Source organism: Rhinatrema bivittatum, chromosome 1 (genome assembly GCF_901001135.1).
Source record: "Rhinatrema bivittatum chromosome 1, aRhiBiv1.1, whole genome shotgun sequence".
In the NCBI taxonomy this organism is placed as follows: Eukaryota; Metazoa; Chordata; class Amphibia; order Gymnophiona; family Rhinatrematidae; genus Rhinatrema; species Rhinatrema bivittatum.
Window position 1 is genome coordinate 238150415 of NC_042615.1, and position 17411 is coordinate 238167825.

The 17411-nt window shown below is 42.9% G+C and overlaps 1 protein-coding gene across 7 annotated transcripts in view; it reads right to left on the reverse strand.

Moving 5' to 3' along the window:
• ST3GAL5 (ST3 beta-galactoside alpha-2,3-sialyltransferase 5) overlaps positions 1–17411 on the reverse strand; it is a 297392-nt gene that overhangs the window by 210568 nt on the left and 69413 nt on the right. For 4 of the 7 annotated variants that reach the window (XM_029592753.1, XM_029592758.1, XM_029592754.1 and 1 more), the window contains one exon: positions 7808–7859. The exons of 2 other annotated variants lie outside the window; for them this stretch is intronic. The gene's annotated coding sequence lies outside the window, so the exon portion shown is untranslated. Of the gene's footprint in view, positions 1–312; positions 1197–7807; positions 7860–17411 lie in introns of those variants that run through there. One more of the 7 variants, XM_029592757.1, reaches the window with a different exon arrangement.

Here is a 17411-nt window from a genome sequence, read left to right on the forward strand (position 1 = left end):
TTTGTATAGATTTATCCCAAAACATGATCCAAGGGAAGTCATCAGAAATTGACAGATCATGGGTTCAGACACCTAGTTCAGTGCAACTTGGGAAGGAGTAGGAGTTTAAAATATTTGTAAAATGTGATATGCATTATGGCTATTAAGAGTTAGAGTAAGCTTGTGTGTAGTGCTTTTCGGTTTGTCCCGGAAGATTTCCTCTTTGAATTAGTTCTAAAATGCCTCCTAAACGTAAGGGGAAAGTGCGGGTATTTCCCTCGGTACCCCCTCCCCTCGGGACAGTGTACCATTCCCGAATGCACTACAATTTACCTGATGTCGGAGGTGCCGGTCCCTGCTGACGGGTTCAGTAAGGGAGCCTCCGTCTCGTCTGGGGAATTTTCTTTGAGCCCTCCTGTGCTAAGAACTCCACAAGTGATTTCCTCACGCCTTCCTCAAGAATCGGTGCTAGCGGACCCGAGAATGGAAACCTCGGAGCAAACTATAGAGGGAGCAGCAGTGGGTGGAACGGCCTGAGGAGCAATATCAAGGCAAGGGAGTGACACAATGTCTGCATCTGCAGCCAATCTGAAGCCAGTTTCCCCCGTTGAAGGTGAGACCATTTTAACTTCTACAATCAATGTATCGACATCTATAGCTTTAGCTTTGAATTTGGAGCACTGGTCTCTACAGGCTTCACTCCCTAAACCCACTGTGGTTACATTAGACTCTCTGGAAACTGATCGCTCATCAGAACCAAGCCTTGCAAGGTTGCTCCCTACAGATATCCCATATTCCGTCTAAACTGGAAACTCTGACACAGGATTATAATTCCCAACTGTTGGACCATTCAAACAGGATCCACAACCTAGAAAATAGAGTTAAAGTGCAGAATGTACAGTCATCTACAGTCCAGGATTGTATCACTTTAAACAGAAAAGTAGAACTGGTTGAAAATTGTTTAAGATGTCTTAATTTAAGATTTCTGAATTTTCCTAGGATAGTTGGCAAACAGCCATGTGTTACCCTTCGGAGATATATGACCAAAATATTTCACATTCCTCTGTATAATATTCCTTCTTTTAATAAGGTGTATTTCCTTCCATTTTCACGCCCAAGAGATAACGTGGCATATCACCAACTGGACTTGGGGAACTTAACGGAATTCCTGGAGTCCTCTACTACAGAGAGTTTTGAGAGAGCAACTCTGTTGGCTTCATTTATCTATGAACAAGACCTAAGTTTGGTTATGCGAAGCTACTTTCAGCATATGGGATCTAATTTTACGGGCCAGTTTGTCCAAATTTTCCCAGACCTGGCTAAAGCCACATGAGAGGAGAAAAGGTTTTCTGGTCTTATGCCAGGAAACCCAATCTCTAGGCACCACCTTCCAGTTAAGATATCTGTGCAATGTAATATTAAGCTTGTCAATGATATTTATATATCTTTTTTGTTCCTGAACAACTTAAATTGTTTCTGGATTCTCATAGAAGGTTGTTGCCTACCTCTTCACCCACTGAGTGTTCTATTACTTAGACTAAAATAAGGGTAAAATTAACAAGTTATGGCATTTCCCAAATCAACTTATCTTCTATTGGCTCCTTTTTATCCTGCCCCCTCCCCCCATACAAATTTGTGGCCTGTATTAACATTTGTTTCCAATGTGATTATTACAAAAAATGTTTCTATTTTCTGTACAAAGATATTATACTTTGTAATTTTGTTAAAATGCAATAAAAATAAATAAAGTTAGAGTATTAAGAACTTTAACCATGTGGAGTATTTGAGAAATCAAATTATAATCTAAAGAAGTCTTACGAAGGCAATACATTAACTGGACCAAATGAGGTAATTGAGAAGAGAGGATTTTATATTTATTCTGCAACTGTGCAAATGGAAGAGGTCTTTTTCTGAAACAGATGGTTAGGAGACTATAGACTAGCAACCTGCCATACAGACCAATTGACTTTTTTGGGCAATCTGCAATTTGAAGTTTAACCATAATGATACCAATGCAGATAATTTCCATGGCACAGACAATTGCGGGACTACATTTTCCAAAGCATGAAAGGCTGTATAAGTGACTGACAAGATGGGATAAGAACAAAAGGGAGTCATTGTGGCCAACCTCAGCACAGCAGTTCTAATGGAAGCCATACCAGAAGAAAAAGAGAAATGAACATCTTCCAAGATCCAGGCAAGATCCTGCTGTAAGATGAAAGAAAGGCAATAGTATCGAAAATAAGAAAAGTTAACTCCCCCTTTTTGCCTAGGCAATTTGAGAAATCATAATACTATGTGGAGGTTTATTATTCCTTAAAAAAAAAAAATTTTTTTTTAAGCCATCCGCTCTACGGTAGAATTTACAAGAGAATAACATTGGTAACATTCTAAGCATAAAATTGATCTGAGGGGCAAGCACCATTTTAATTATGTCCAAATCAACCCCACCAGGAAAGGATTAGGGGTGACCATTTACCAACACTCTCGGTCACAAGAGTGATAATTCAGTCTTCAGATTTTGACAAAGTCAGAGGCAAGGAAGTATATAAATACATGCCAAAGTATTTGAGACCGTTTGGGGAGCCATCAAAACTGAAGTTGAGAAGCAATTTCAATGGCTCGCCCATTGAAGGGCATCAATTCAGATTTCCTCCAATTAACATAATACCCAGAGATCTAAGAGAAGGAAGAAATATGCTCCATGAGTTTTGGAACTGTAGCCAGGGATTGGCTAAATAAACAAGAGAACACTATTGGCGTAGGCCGCCAATTTAAATTCCACTCCATGAAATCAAATTCCTTTTATTGCAGGATCTTGCTGAATAGCTTACAGAAGGGGTTCCAAAGAAAGGTTAACAGATAAGGAGAAAGAGGGCAACCCTGCCATGTCCCCCTCTGTAAAGGAACTTGCTGGGATAAAGTACCATTGATAAAGTTAAATGAGCTTGGGGAATGATAGAGCAGTTTGGTTAATGAAAGAAAAGGTGTCACCACATAACTTCAAAGGTTAGTCCCATTAAACATGTTTTAAAGCCTTTTTGACATCAAGAGACAGAGCTGCTAGCAGCTCTGGAATATCCTTGGATATATGCAATAGATTAGAAAGTCATGCATTATCTGGAATGAGTCGACCTTTCATAATTCCAGATTGAGTGGCATGCAATAATTTATATAATGCACTACTGAATCTTAAAGTAAGCAGTTTTGCAAAAATCTTGTAGTCAACATTAAGCAGGGAGTTTAACTTACAGTTAGATACCAGTAACAGATCCCTTGTTCAGTTTGAGGAAAACAAATTTCTACTTCATTAAAACAGGGGGCTACCAAGTCAGACGTTTGCATGGTCGTGTACAAAGACTCCAAACGAGGAAGGAGCAGAGAGACATAGGCTTCATAAAACTCAGATATCCCATCTAAACCTAGTGCCTTCCTCGACTAGAGTGAGGAAATGGCTAACTGTATTTCAAATTGAGTTATCGACTTATCCAGCCTCTATCTGCAAAAGGTGAGAGAGGGATGCTCTAGGGAAGAAAGAAAATTAGTGATAAGAGAAGGATCTTTATGGGATTCAGAAGTATAAAGGGATAGGTAGTACTCAAAACCCACTTGCAAGGAAAGCATTACACCATTCTTGGATTTGACAATCTTTGCGAGTCTGGAGATATTTAGCTAATAATCTACCAGACTTATTTTGCTCTGAATAGTACCTAGACTTCTGAAGGAATATAGCCTTACCCGTCCGATTACTTAATAAGAGTATTGTATTGATATTTCAATTTGTATAATTTTTGCAAGAGAGAATTATCTAAAGAGCTAATATGAGCCTGCTCCAAAAGGGAGATCTGAGACTCTAAATCAGCAAGTTAAGTCTTCAAAACTTTACATGCATGAGCTGAATAGCTGATGATTTTTCTGCGCAAGGTGGATTTGACTGCTTTCCATACAGTTTGCTGCAGCATATCCTGAGTGTTAAAAGTAAAAAAAAAAAACAACTTCTATGAAAGCTGTAATTCGTGATTGAAAACTGGTGTCATCCAACAAAGATACATTAAATTCATTAATGTATCTTTAATTCATTAATATAAATTCATTAATGCTACAAATGCATTGATAGGCATATATGTTCTCTCTATTAAAACCCCAGCTTCTTTTCTCTGTTCCAAGTTGTATTACTCCCTTGTTTTATTGTAACTGCAACCCTTAGCTTTCACTTGTTTAATGTTTACTATTACCATTATTATCAGGATCAATGTTATTTATTACCTTTTTTGTTCCCTCTCCACTTGTTAATTGTAAACCGACATGATGCGATATTTATCGCGAATGCCGGTATAGAAAAACTTTAAATAAATAAATAAATAAATTCTTAGCTGGACACAGTAGATAGAAGTAGATACCAATGCAAGAAAAGAGATACCATTAGCATGGTCAGATATTAGTATTAGGGAAACTGTAGAGGAAAAAAAGTAGACTGCATTAAAGAGCTGAAAGTTTTTTAAAAAATCAATATGAGAGTAAGTGTGGTGAGGAAAGGAAAAAAGGTATAAGCTTTATCAGTAGAGTGCAATAACCACCAGGGATCCACTAAATCATAAGCAGAGATAAGGTGGTAACCACCTTGTGAGAAACAGTGGATTCAGCGGGGTAAGCAGATTTATGGTCCATTATCAAATCCATGACCTGATTAAAAACATCTCTCAGCAGTACAGGAATATCAGCATGGGTGCATAACAGTAGAAATATCTGTATAAAAGGTGTGTACATTTGCGTTCGGGGCATAGATATTTAACAATAGTTTGGTATTATGGATTGAAACCACCGCAGCAATCCATCAGCCATCAGGGTGTGATTCTTGTTGAATTATTTGTAGAGACAGGGACTTATGGACTAATAGCAGCTCCTTTTCTTGTGATGTGCTGGAGCAAAAAAAAAAAAAAAAACAGACGACGACTTGGTCTATCCAATCCTGTTTAAGCTTGAAAGATTCAAAATGGGACAGATGGTTTCCTGCAGAAAAATTATGCCAGGATGGAGAGATTAAAAGTAAGGATTTTTTTTCTCTTGATTCAGTGGTTCAATCCATTAATATTCAAAGTGAAAATTTTCAAATCAGTAGTCATTGTACAGCAAGGGAGAAGAGATAGAACCTACAGGGAGCTCTGGACAAAGAGAGAAAGATCAAGAGGCATGAGTCCAGTCAGGAAGCAAACTAAAATAGCAAAGGAAGCTCCACTGTCAGGAGGAATTAAAGAAAAGCATATGAAAAAGAACAGCGCACAAAAAATGTGGTGCGCTATAGATTCCCAGGGATGTGGGAAAAAAAAAAAAGGTAGATGGAGGTGGTGAGGCAAGGAAATAGGCCACTCAATCCTCCAGCAATGAGAACACAAAGCACTGTTGCCTGAGCAGGGAAAACAGGAAAGAAAAAAAAAAAACCATACATCACAGGGAAATGAGAGACTAGAGAATCAGCAGGCAAGTCCATAAGCAACTAGTAACAGGATAATGAACATGAATGATAAACAAATATATGATGCATAAAGTCTGCAAATCAGAAGATATCCAGTCAAAGTTCAAAAGCCGGGCCAGAGTACCCTTAGAAAGCAAGTAGATGGCATCTGCAAAATAGAGGCCGCATTGGCCAACATCTCCAACCTGGAAGTAGGGGGAAAAAAAAAAAAAAAAAGCACAAAAAAATAAATAATAATAATAATAATATGATGGCGAAAACACTGTCCTGGAGTCAGCAAAACAGCCACATGGAGAGAGAAACAAACAAAGAGGTGAAGAGATATAGCAAAAGACGGAACCAACAGGCCAAAATGAAGCAGCAACTTCCTCCTTCACTGCGACTGTCACGACATGGATGAAAAGAGAAAAAAATGGCATCATATAGAAAATAAGATAATCAGAAAGGACAGTTTGAGACCATTCAAAATAGGCAATCAGCTCTTCATAGGAAGAAGTTGAGTTAGTGACCCTCAACCTGGCAGGATAGAGCAAGCCATACCGAGCTCCCACCTCTCTCAGACAATTGAAGGCCCAGAAGGTCTTCATGCAAGCAGCTGTGGTTTTTGCCAGATCCAGTATGAAGGTGAGATACATGGAGTCATGAGTGATTGGCACTTTGGCAGTTGCCAGAATTGCCAGGATTTGTTGATAACGCAAGACCTTCAAAATCAGTTGCAGGTACAGCGCTTGAGGTATTACACCAGTGAATGCAATGGGTACATTCAATCTCTAGCAGCAAATCAAACTGAAGACCCAGACTAACAAGACATCAGTTGTCAAAGAAAGGGCAAGATATTAGGGCCCTCTCTACCTGTTGCATTCGGCTGGTCACAGGACAGACCCACAACCAACCACTCTTACATCCAGCTCCGGACCCGAGCCAGCCCCAGCAGACATCAAGGAAGTGTCAATGCTGTTCTTCCCCATTGACGTGGCAGACCGCTGCGCTCAGCCAGCCTCCAACACCATATCAGTCCCAGGCGCGCGCTGACCCTGCCTTTCTCAAAAGGGCCAGTGGCAGGAAACCAGGGCCGGCGCTACCCGATGAAATCACTTTAAGGATATATAAGGCTTCTCCTGCAGTTGTTCCCCACCTTGGCAATAGGTTGACTCCATTGGAGTAGCAGTTTGCCTCTACATTCCTGGTTTCTGGGTCCTGTTTCCGCTGTGTCTACTTGAGTTCCTGTATCCTGTTCCTGATTCCCTTGCAAGTCTGGACTTCTCTTTAGTTCTTGTCTTCATGGTCTGCCTCCCCTAGTCTCTCTTTAGCATCTCATCTGCCCTGCTTTTCCTCCTCTCCTCATCCCTTCATATTGGACTCCTGGCTTTGACTTCTGATCAGACCTCAATACTGAACGAATTCTGTCTACCTCCGACCACAGCCTGCACCAGTCTCTGCTGCCTGCCCCAACCACTGCTCTTACTGACTTTGCTTCTCTCTGTGCTGGTCTGTAACACTTTACAAGACTGATCTACATCTCCACAGAGGCCTGCGCCTAAGTCCAGCCAGCCCTGTACCCGAGGGATCAACCTAAGGTAAACAAGGGCTGGTACTGGTGAAGTGCCTGTTGGGCATCTGCTTCAGCCAACTCCACCTGCCAACGGTGGGGCGCCACTGGGCTCCTCCCTGTTGGTTGTGCCAACTTCACCTCGGTCCAAGGGTCCACTTCCACAACAGATTGCCAAGGCCATGGACCCGGGAGACCTCTCAGGCCCCAGGCCATTCCCAGCCTGGCACAGAAGATTCAGAAGCAGCAGTTCTGAAGCTCCTGGTGGGCTCTATGGAATGGACCCAAAAAGCAACAAGGAAGGTGGTCTATCAAAGCCATTAGGGTAACAAAAAAAAAAAAAAAAAAAAGAGGAGATTTAAAAAATATTTTGTTATGAAGACAAATAGTCCAGTACTTGCCCAACTCTGGCCTGAGTTTCGCCCACTTACAAGGGGGCTGCTTCAGGGACTACAGAATGTAAGCAATCAATTACACAATTAAACTAATGTCTAAAACCTCCTCTCTGTCTATTTTGTTAAGCACTAAGTTATATGTAAAGCCTGTTGCTGAATTTAATGTTCTACTGTAAACCGAACAGATGTTCCAAACGATGATCAGTATATAAAAACCACAAATAAATAAATCAGAAAGACATATATGATAACAAAATCCCACAAAACTTATAAAATCATAAAATTTAAAATACACATAAAAAACATAGGTAAATAATCAAATAAAAGCAGGCAAAGCAGACAATGGAGTACAGAAGACGGCACATATGAAGAAAGACCATGGCACCACAACGTGTATTACAAATAATTTACCTGTTCGCTCAATTAGTAATAACTATCTGTGTTCATATTCCTTATTCGAAACCTATCAAGATAAAAAAAAAAAAAGGGGGGGTGAGGACAAAAGATATATAAATGTTTTCTTTATATACAATGTGATAAGAAAAAAAATTATATAAAATAGTGATTATGGTTAAAAAAAAAATGGGGTTGTACAAAGATGCTTAACAGAAGTTGGTTGTTCTTTAGCAGTAAAAGAAATGTGGCTTTAAGATGGGCAAATGTATGACCTATTGTTTCATTTACAATTTGTACCTTAAGTTGCTTGTTATATTCCTGGACTTTCAGTGTAATTTGACCGGGATGTTTTTCTACCTTTTAAAGATATGGCATGCACAAGAAGCCAGTTGTGTTCTTGCCGTATTTGAATTAACCTGTTTATATCGTTTTCGATGCGCATGCTGCATGCACAAGTTGGTGATAGCATTAGTCAATATTGACCTAATAGAAGCAATTAATAGAAGGCATGGTTAGTATTTCCAGGACTCGTGACTAAGATGCTAGAACACGTATAGTCATGAATAAATGAGTATACGACTCCTACCAACAGTGTGCAAACTGATTTTTAATGTTTTCCCCATCAGCATTTATAAATTAATTATAAAATGCATCACTTTGTGTATGGCGCGAGTGCACGTGAGCATAGCTTAAGCCTTAAGTCACAATGACAGCGACGAACCAATCTAAGTAAAAAAGTTATTCGATTACTACCAAAAAAAGGAGGATTGCGATAAGACTAGGTAATATAAAATACAGTAAAGCTTACTGCCAACAGTATGTAAATGATTTTAAATATATTAATTACTCAGTCCCATCACTGCTCTGACTACGCCGTGAGTGCGCACATAATCATAGTAAAAACGTTAGTCTCGGAGACCAAGATGGCCGCCATCTAGCGCACACATATAGATGCTCTCTCCGTGGATTCTAGTATTTCCTACTTTATTCATACCTATTACAAATGCTGCATACTAAAAGAAAAGGAGTAAGAAGTTGCAACTTTTCAGATACCTGATACACGCCAACGGATAGATGCGCTCTTTGCGTCGCCTCTGCAGATAGAGGAGTTGCTGGGGAATTTGGCGGTGAGCGAACGCCAATCCCCTCAGCTGAAGAAACATATTTAAAGTCCGGTTACACCGTTGATCCCATTGCCACCTTCTACACCATCTGATTACATACTGAAGGATAATATAACAGCAACACTGAAAGAACGGAACTTTGAAGGAAAAACTGATGCCCCGAGAAGGGATGCCATTTTGACGTCACCTTGGGAGAGTCTATGTTTTTTAGACTCCAAGGGCCCTCCGGGAGTGTTACAATGCCTCAAGTAGAGATTGACAATGGAAACCCCACAGAAGAAGGAGAGCATGAGTCTAAGGTATGATTGACTTTACAACTTCTGGTTATTACCTTAGATTCTATCTGGAATGCTCTGATGTCGATGGAAAAAGCCATTCATTCATTAACTGAAGTTTTGAAAGAAACTAGTTCTAAGTCCTTAACCATGGAATCTCAAATTGCATCTATTGATTCCCAATTGAAGGACTTTGATATAAGATTCTCTCATTCCGAAGCTGTTCAGAGTAACTTGGTTCGATCAGACAGTGTTTATTCACGGAAATTAGAGAATATGGAAAACTCACTAAGATAGCTGAGTCTACGGGTTTTGAATTTCCCCTAACAATTTATTCAGGAACTACCTTGTTCATATTCTCAGACTCTCTAATGAAGCAATTCCTGTTATAATGAAGATATATTACCTCCCACCCACCCCATCTAAAGATGGAAATTCAGGAAGTCAACCACAAGATGCTTCTTTGAATATATCTGATATTTTGGAACTCTTTCCTGACATTATAAGGAATACTCAGGAACAAAGGAAGAAATTCCTATCAATGAAACCAGAAGCTGTTTCTTGAGGTGCAAGTTTTAGTTTGAGATACCCGTGCAAGTGTTTACTTAAATTATCTATTTCTAGACTCACACTCCTAAGATTTGCCTTCTGTTGGGGGGGGCGGGAGGGGGGTTGGGCTTAGATAGAAAACAAATTTTTGTTTGATTCTGTTCTTTATTGTAATCGCTCTATATATGTCTTGGTCTCCCTCTTTTTTCTTTATTATATTGAGATACTTTATCTCTTTTTCCACTGTCTGTTATAGATATTATGCATTTCTTGTTTTAAATACTCTGTAAAGTATCTTACTTGCTGGAACAAGTATATGCTTGTGTTAATTTGTAAATTTGATATAAATAAAATTAAAAAACAAAATCCCCCCCCCCCCAGAAACGATAAGTCCCCTCGACAGCGACAAACCAATTCAACACAAAGCCATAAATGTATTCAAGCCATAAAATAAGTTGTGACAAAACAAATATTAGGATTACATGCAGTGAAAATGCTCAAATTGTGTGTGATTAAAATGCATTACTAAGTGCAGTGAAAATTCTTGCTAACCATAAAGACTTACTCAATGTTTCTTCTAGTAAATCACTAGTAGGGTCATTTATCAAAATGCTATAAGGCGTTTTTTGCATGCGTTAAGGGCTTATCGCATGCTAAAAGTGCCCTTAATGCATGCTGTGATGCAAGGTTTACTGTTTTGGGAAGCCCTATTGCATGGCTTTAATGCTGATTTTAGCTACACCTTTTTCATTAGTGTTAAAGCCTTAACACAAGCTATCACACAGCTTATCACATTTGTGATAGTTTTGAAGCTCCCGGAGCACCAGCCTAGCTATCTTGAGAGTGAGAGTGACTAGCCATAAATGCCCTCACCCTAGATAGGTATTTATATCTCTATGGGAGGCCCATCTAGTAACTCGACGTGAGGTTTAGGTATTAGTGTAGGGGGTTAGGGGCCACTTTGACATTCAAAGTGAGACATACGAACAGAACAGTGTTCTCTTGTGAAGATTTGATGACCTTCGGAGTGAGGAAACTCAGTCAAAGATGAGATTTGTGCAATGTTCTCTCAAGCTAGCTTGATGGACTCCATAGATAGGTCATAGAAGGTCATCAAATCTTCACAAGAGAGCACTGTTCTGTTCATATGTCTCACTTTGAATGTCAATGCCATTGAGCTGGCGCCTCCAACAGGTCGTAAGATCCGAAGCTGATGTCCACAGCAGGTCGTGGAAGATAAGAGCTGATCTGGCGCCTCCAGCAGGTCGGGGAGTCTGTATGCACAGTCCAAAAATCAGAGCCAAGGGAACTCCACAGCCGGTCCAGGGGTCGAGAGCCAGAAGAGTACACCGCAGCCAGTCCAGGGATCGAGAGCCAGAAGAGAACACCGCAGCCAGTCCAGGAATCAAACACGGAGGGTCAGACGCAGGAACCAAACTCAGGAACAAACCACAGGAGCCAAGATGAAGTCAAGGCAAGGTCTGAAGTGCAGGCCTTGCCTTTAAATAGTTCCTAAAGGCTGACACTACAAGGGGGGGGAGCCAATCCCAGCGCAGGGATGACTCCTGTAGCGAATCCTCTTCTGCCGCGTACGGCCCTGGAGGGGGCGGAGCCAGAAGCCCCAGGAGGACGACCGACGCCGCGGCCATGTTGAGCAGCGCACATCCGCGGACCCGACCCCCTGAAGCAGGATGCCGTCAACGGAGAAGCGGCGGTCTGCCGCGCTGGTAAGGAACGGGCCCCGGTTGCGGCCTGCCGCCACTGCGAGTCATAACAATACCCTCTCCTTTAGGCCTCCCCCTAGAAGGCTTGGGCTTTTCGGGATGAAGGGTGTGGAAGGTCTTGAGAAGGTCCTTATCCAAGATGTTTGTAGCTGGTTCCCAAGAATTCTCCTCCAGCCCAAAACCTTCCCAGGCTAGAAGATATTCCCATTTATGACCTCGTCTGCGCACATCAAGGACTTCTTGAACCTGGTAAGTAGTATCTTCTTCAGCCGGTACTAATGGAGAAACAGGCGTCTTACGAGAGGGCCATGTGAGGAGTACTGGTTTTAAGAGAGATACATGAAAGGAATTGTGAATACGAAGTGTGGGAGGTAGATGTAATTGATAAGTCACAGGACCCAATTGTCTTATCACTGGAAACGGACCAATATACCGAGGAGCCAATCTCATAGAGGGAACTCATAAACGAATATGCCTGGTACTTAGCCACACTCTGTCTCCTGGAAGGAATCGTGGTGCAGGTCATCTGTGTCGATCAGCAAATTTTTTGGCAGTATTCACCGCCTTCCGTAGCATTTGTTGCGTATGTTTCCATAGTTGTTTCAGTTGTAAAGCAGTAAGCTGGGCCGCCGGAGAGGAGACCGGCAAGGGTAGTGGTACCTGTGGAGCGGGTTGCTGTCCATAAACAATTTGAAATGGGGAAGTCCCAGTAGAAGTGCAGGTATGAAAATTATGGGAAAATTCTGCCCAAGGCAGCAACGCTGCCCAGTCATCTTGTCGGGAATTAACATAAGCTCGTAAAAATTGTTTTAAGGCCTGATTGGTCCTCTCAGCCTGCCCATTGGCTTGAGGATGAAAAGCAGTGGTGAAATCCAGAGCAATGTGAAACTTAGTGCAAAGGCTCCGCCAGTATTTAGCTGTGAACTGTGATCCGTGGTCAGAGGTAATATGCTGGGGAATACCATGAAGACGAAAAATATGTAACATGAAGAGTTGAGCCAAACAGGGAGCAGATGGGAGGGTGGGTAGTGGTGTAAAATGGGCCATCTTGGAAAATCGGTCCACCACAACCCATATAACCCTATGTCCTTCTGAAGGTGGCAGATCGACAATTAAATTAGTTGAGATGTGAGACCAAGGTTTAGTAGGCACCGGAAGAGGTTGTGTCCCCATGTCTTCCCTGTAGGATTCTTATGTTGGGCGCATACAGAACAAGAATCTACGTAAGCGCGGATGTCCTTGTGCATCCCTGGCCACCAATAGTGTCGCTGCAGAAGGGCAAGTGTTCGTCTCTGTCCTGAATGCCCAGCCACTTGGGAATCATGTCCTCATTTTAATACCTTGTTGCGAAGTCTCCGAGGTACCACTGTTTTGCCAAAGGGAACCGTGAAAGTCGCAGAAAGAATGATACGAGCGGGATCGATGATGTTCTGTATAGGCTCTATGATGTCTTCGCTGACAAAAGATCGTGATAATGCACAGAGCCTTGATATTCTTGTTGGTGGGTCGATATCGAATTTCAAAATCAAAACGGGTAAAAAATAGTGCCCAACGGGCCTGGCATGGATTTAGACGTTGAGCTTGCTGTAAATAGACTAGGTTTTTATGGTCCGTGAAAACTGTGATGGGATGCTGAGCCCCCTCCAACCACTGTAACCATTCCTCGAAAGCGAGTTTAATGGCTAGCAACTCCCAGTCGCCAATGGAATAATTGCGCTCAGCAAGAGAGAACTTCCTAGAAAAGTAGGAGCAAGGATGAGACGTACCCGAAGCGGTTATTTGACTCAGCACCGCACCGACTCCTTCAGTGGAAGCATCGACCTCAATAATGAAGGGACGTCTGGGGTCCGGATGATGAAGGCTAGGTTGTTGTAAAAAAGAATCTTTAAAGGAACTGGAATGCTTCTGTAGCTTCAACTGGCCAGTTCTTAACATTAGCTCCTTTACGTGTGAGCGCAGTAAGAGGTGCAGCTAGCTTAGAAAAATTTTTTATGAAGCTGCGATAATAATTGGCGAATCTGAGAAACCTTTGAAGTGCGCGTAGACCGGTAGGTTGAGGCCAGTCCTGAATACATCTCGATTTAGCAGGGTCCATCTGAAAACCTTGCTTGGAGATAATATATCCCAAGAACGGTAAAGATTCGGTCTCAAAAACACATTTCTCTAATTTGGCATATAATTGATGATCTCTTAAACGTTGCAAAATCTGTATAACATGTTGACAATGAGTTTGTAAGTCCTTAGAAAAAATTAATATATCGTCTAGGTAGACCACCACACAGATATAGAGTAAGTCTCTGAAGATTTCGTTAATGAAGTGCTGGAAGACGGCCGGGGCGTTAATTAAGCCGAACGGCATAACTAAGTATTCATAATGTCAGTCCCTGGTATTAAAGGCCGTCTTCCATTTGTCACCTTCACGAATCCGGACAAGATTATATGCTCCACGTAAGTCAAGTTTAGAAAAAATTCGAGCTCCTTGTAACCGGTCAAATAATGCCGCAATAAGGTGTAATGGGTATCTGTCCTTGATGGTTATAGCGTTGAGTCCCCTAAAATCAATACAAGGTCGTAATGTTCCATCTTTTTTCCTCGACAAAAAAAAATCCAACTCACGCCGGGGAGGTAAATCTTCGGATGAAGCCCTTCTGTAAGTTGTCCTGGATATATTCGGACATGGCTCGAGTCTCTGAAGCAGATAATGGATATGTTCTCCCTCGAGGTGGCGTGGATCCCGGAAGCAAATTGATAGTACAATCGAACTCCCGATGTGGAGGCAAGGTGTCGGCGGCCTCCTTGGAGAATACGTCCGCAAATTGTTCGTATTGAGAGGGTAGTTTCCCTAGGCCAGAGGTACAGATGAAACTCTGTGTAGGAGTCGTTTCTTTTAAACATGCTCCATGACAATTGGATCCCCACTGCGTAAGTTTCAAAACAGTCCAATCAAATTGAGGATTATGATGTTGCAGCCACGGAATGCCAAGGACCACCGGATGAATGGCTTTCCTGAGTATGTAAAAGGTAATCTGTTCCGAGTGGTCCGGTGCGATATGACAATCCAGAGGTACAGTCTGATGTGTTATAGTCCCTGGTAATGGATCCCCATGAATAGATGAGACTAATAATGGTTTAGGGAAGGATTGGGTAGGAATCCGTAATTGGTCAACTATCTCTTGAAGGATAAATTCTCCGCCAGCACCGGAGTCCACTAAGGCCAAGGTGGTGAATTTATGTCCATTAACCATGAGAGTAACTTGTAGCGTGAGTGGGGGAGCTGGAGATGTAAGACCTAGGGTTACTCCCCCCATGGACCCTAGGCTTTGGAGTTTCCCAGCCGGATTGGGCAGCCTACAATACGATGGCCAGAACCTCCACAATACAAACAAAGTCCCTCCCTACGCCATCTCTGATGTTCAGCAGGAGACAGGGGACCTCTGCCGAGTTGCATGGGTTCTTCAGTGGTTGTTTTATTAGAAGACACTTCTCGGGTGTTCGTGGAGGAAGAGATTGAGCATAGGAGGTGGTCAGGCATCTTCTAGCTTCTAGGCTTTCTCAAGCTCTTTCTTGAAGTCACCGGTCAATTCTGGTGGCGAGCTCAATAAGGAAGTTTAAAGAGGTTGGGAGCTCCCTGGCCGCCAGTTCATCCTTGATCTTAGCAGATAGTCCTTCCAGGTAAATCGTTCAGAGTGTTGACTCTTCTCACTGAAGTTCTGTCGCCAAGGTTCAAAATTCAATATTATAGTCCATGAGAACTTGCCCTCCTTGCTGGAGGTGCAGGAGAGTGGACCCCACGGCTGCTTTTTTCCCTGGTTCTTCAAACACTGACCGAAACAATTCCAGGAAACGAGGAAGGTCCTGTAATACTGGATCAGCGTGCTGCCACAACGTAGAGCCCCATGCTAGGGCTTTGCCTTCCAACAAAGACAATATATAGGTTGTTCTGGTTATATCATCCGGAAAGAGTGAAGACTGTAGACTGAAGTGCATACTGCATTGGTCTAGAAATCCCAGACATAAACGCGGATCTCCAGCATACAGAGGTGAAGCAGGTAAAGGTATAACTGGACGAGGGCAACCTAGTGGAACTGGCGTAGCAGGTTCGGTCAGTGAACTTACTGCGAGAGGGTTAGAGTGCGTAGCAACCACAGCATCTAACGGGCATTAAGTCGTTCAATGGAGGCGGCCATGGATTCCAACATACTCTGTTGTTCGACTATCTTCTGAGCCAGGCCGGGAATTGCTCGTAGTGCAGATGCCTCTGCCGGGTCCATGGCCTTGACTTACTGTTATGCTGTAGGATGTGGACCCTTGATCCAGCGTAGGGCGAGCGTCCAGTCGCTGGAAGGCGAGGCCAATTACAAGACTCAGGAGAAGTGGAGAAAGGAAATCTGGATGCAGGCGCCTCCTGCAGGTCGTGTGGTCCAGATAGCTGGCGCCTCCAGCAGGTCGTGGGATCAGAGGTTGATGTCTCCAACAGGTCGTGGAAGATAGAGCTGAGCTGGCACCTCCAGCAGGTCGTAAGATCCGAAGTTGACGTCCACAGCAGGTCGTGGAAGATAGAGCTGAGCTGGCGCCTCCAGCAGGTCAGGGAGTCTGTATGCACAGTCCAAAAATCAGAGCCAAGGGAACTCCACAGCAGGTCCAGGGGTCGAGAGCCAGAAGAGAACACCGCAGCCAGTCCAGGAATCAAACACGGAGGGTCAGATGCAGGAACCAAACTCAGGAACAAACCACAGGAGCCAAGATGAAGTCAAGGCAAGGTCTGAGGTGCAGGCCTTGCCTTTAAATAGTTCCTAAAGGCTGACACTACAAGGGGGGGGAGCCAATCCCAGCGCATGGATGACTCCTGTAGCGAATCCTATTCTGCCGTGTACGGCCCTGGAGGGGGCGGAGCCAGAAGCCTCAGGAGGACGACCGACGCCGCAGTCATGTTGAGCGGCGCACATCCGCGGACCCGACCCCCTGAAGCAGGATGCCGCCAACGGAGACGCGGCGGTCTGCCGCGCTGGTAAGGAACGGGCCCTGGTCGCGGCCTGCCGCCGTGAGTCATAACACCCCCTTGCGCGCACCGACCTCCGATTTTATAACTTGTGCGCGCAAGTTATGAAATTGAGCGTACATGTGTGCGCTGGGTAGGATGTGCATATGTATGCCTGCGCACACTTTTTAAAATCTACCCCAGTATGATTAAAGAAAGAACACTAATGCAAATTCAGTGTATAGGAAAAAATAAAATAAAAAAAAATAAAAAAAAGAGTCTAACCGACTTCCTCGCAGGCTTCCTGCTTCGAATATATTTTAAAAATATTATCAGTTTTTGTCTCTATAGTCAACTTAGTTTCAAATTCTCTTAAACTGTCTTATCAAGTGTTTTACATTTAACTTATCAGTAGGGATGTGCAGAAGGAAAAAATGTTTTGTTTCGTATTTTCGTTTCGTGGGTCCACAATTGGTTTCATTAGTTTCATAGGGGGGAAAAAAACAATTCGTTTATTAGTTTCATTCGTTTACCATTAAAGTCCATGGGGGAAGTATTTGCAGCCTATTTTTGGCTGCAGAAATGGGGTTTTCTTGTCAATTCTGATCAAACTTCTGGGGAGCAATCAGAACAGGAAAAGAGCTCCAAGGTACTTAGACTGTGGCAAAGTGGCACCAAAGTGGCATGAATAGCCTAAGGCACTATAAAGGGGAAAAGGGGTGGCAAGAGTGCTTTAACAGAGGCGCAAAGCAGCAGTGAGAGTGTCAAAAACATACCACAGCTTCAAAAGAGAGCATCGATAACAGTTGCATGAACCCTCGAAGGCAGCACGACAAGCAAAGTGGCAAGACAAGTGGCATCAACATCCTACAGCACAATGAGGGGGGAACATAGCAAGCAGAAAGAGGGTCAGAAAAAACCACAATGTGCCAATAACGGGATAAAGCAGCAGAAAGACTAGCACCAACA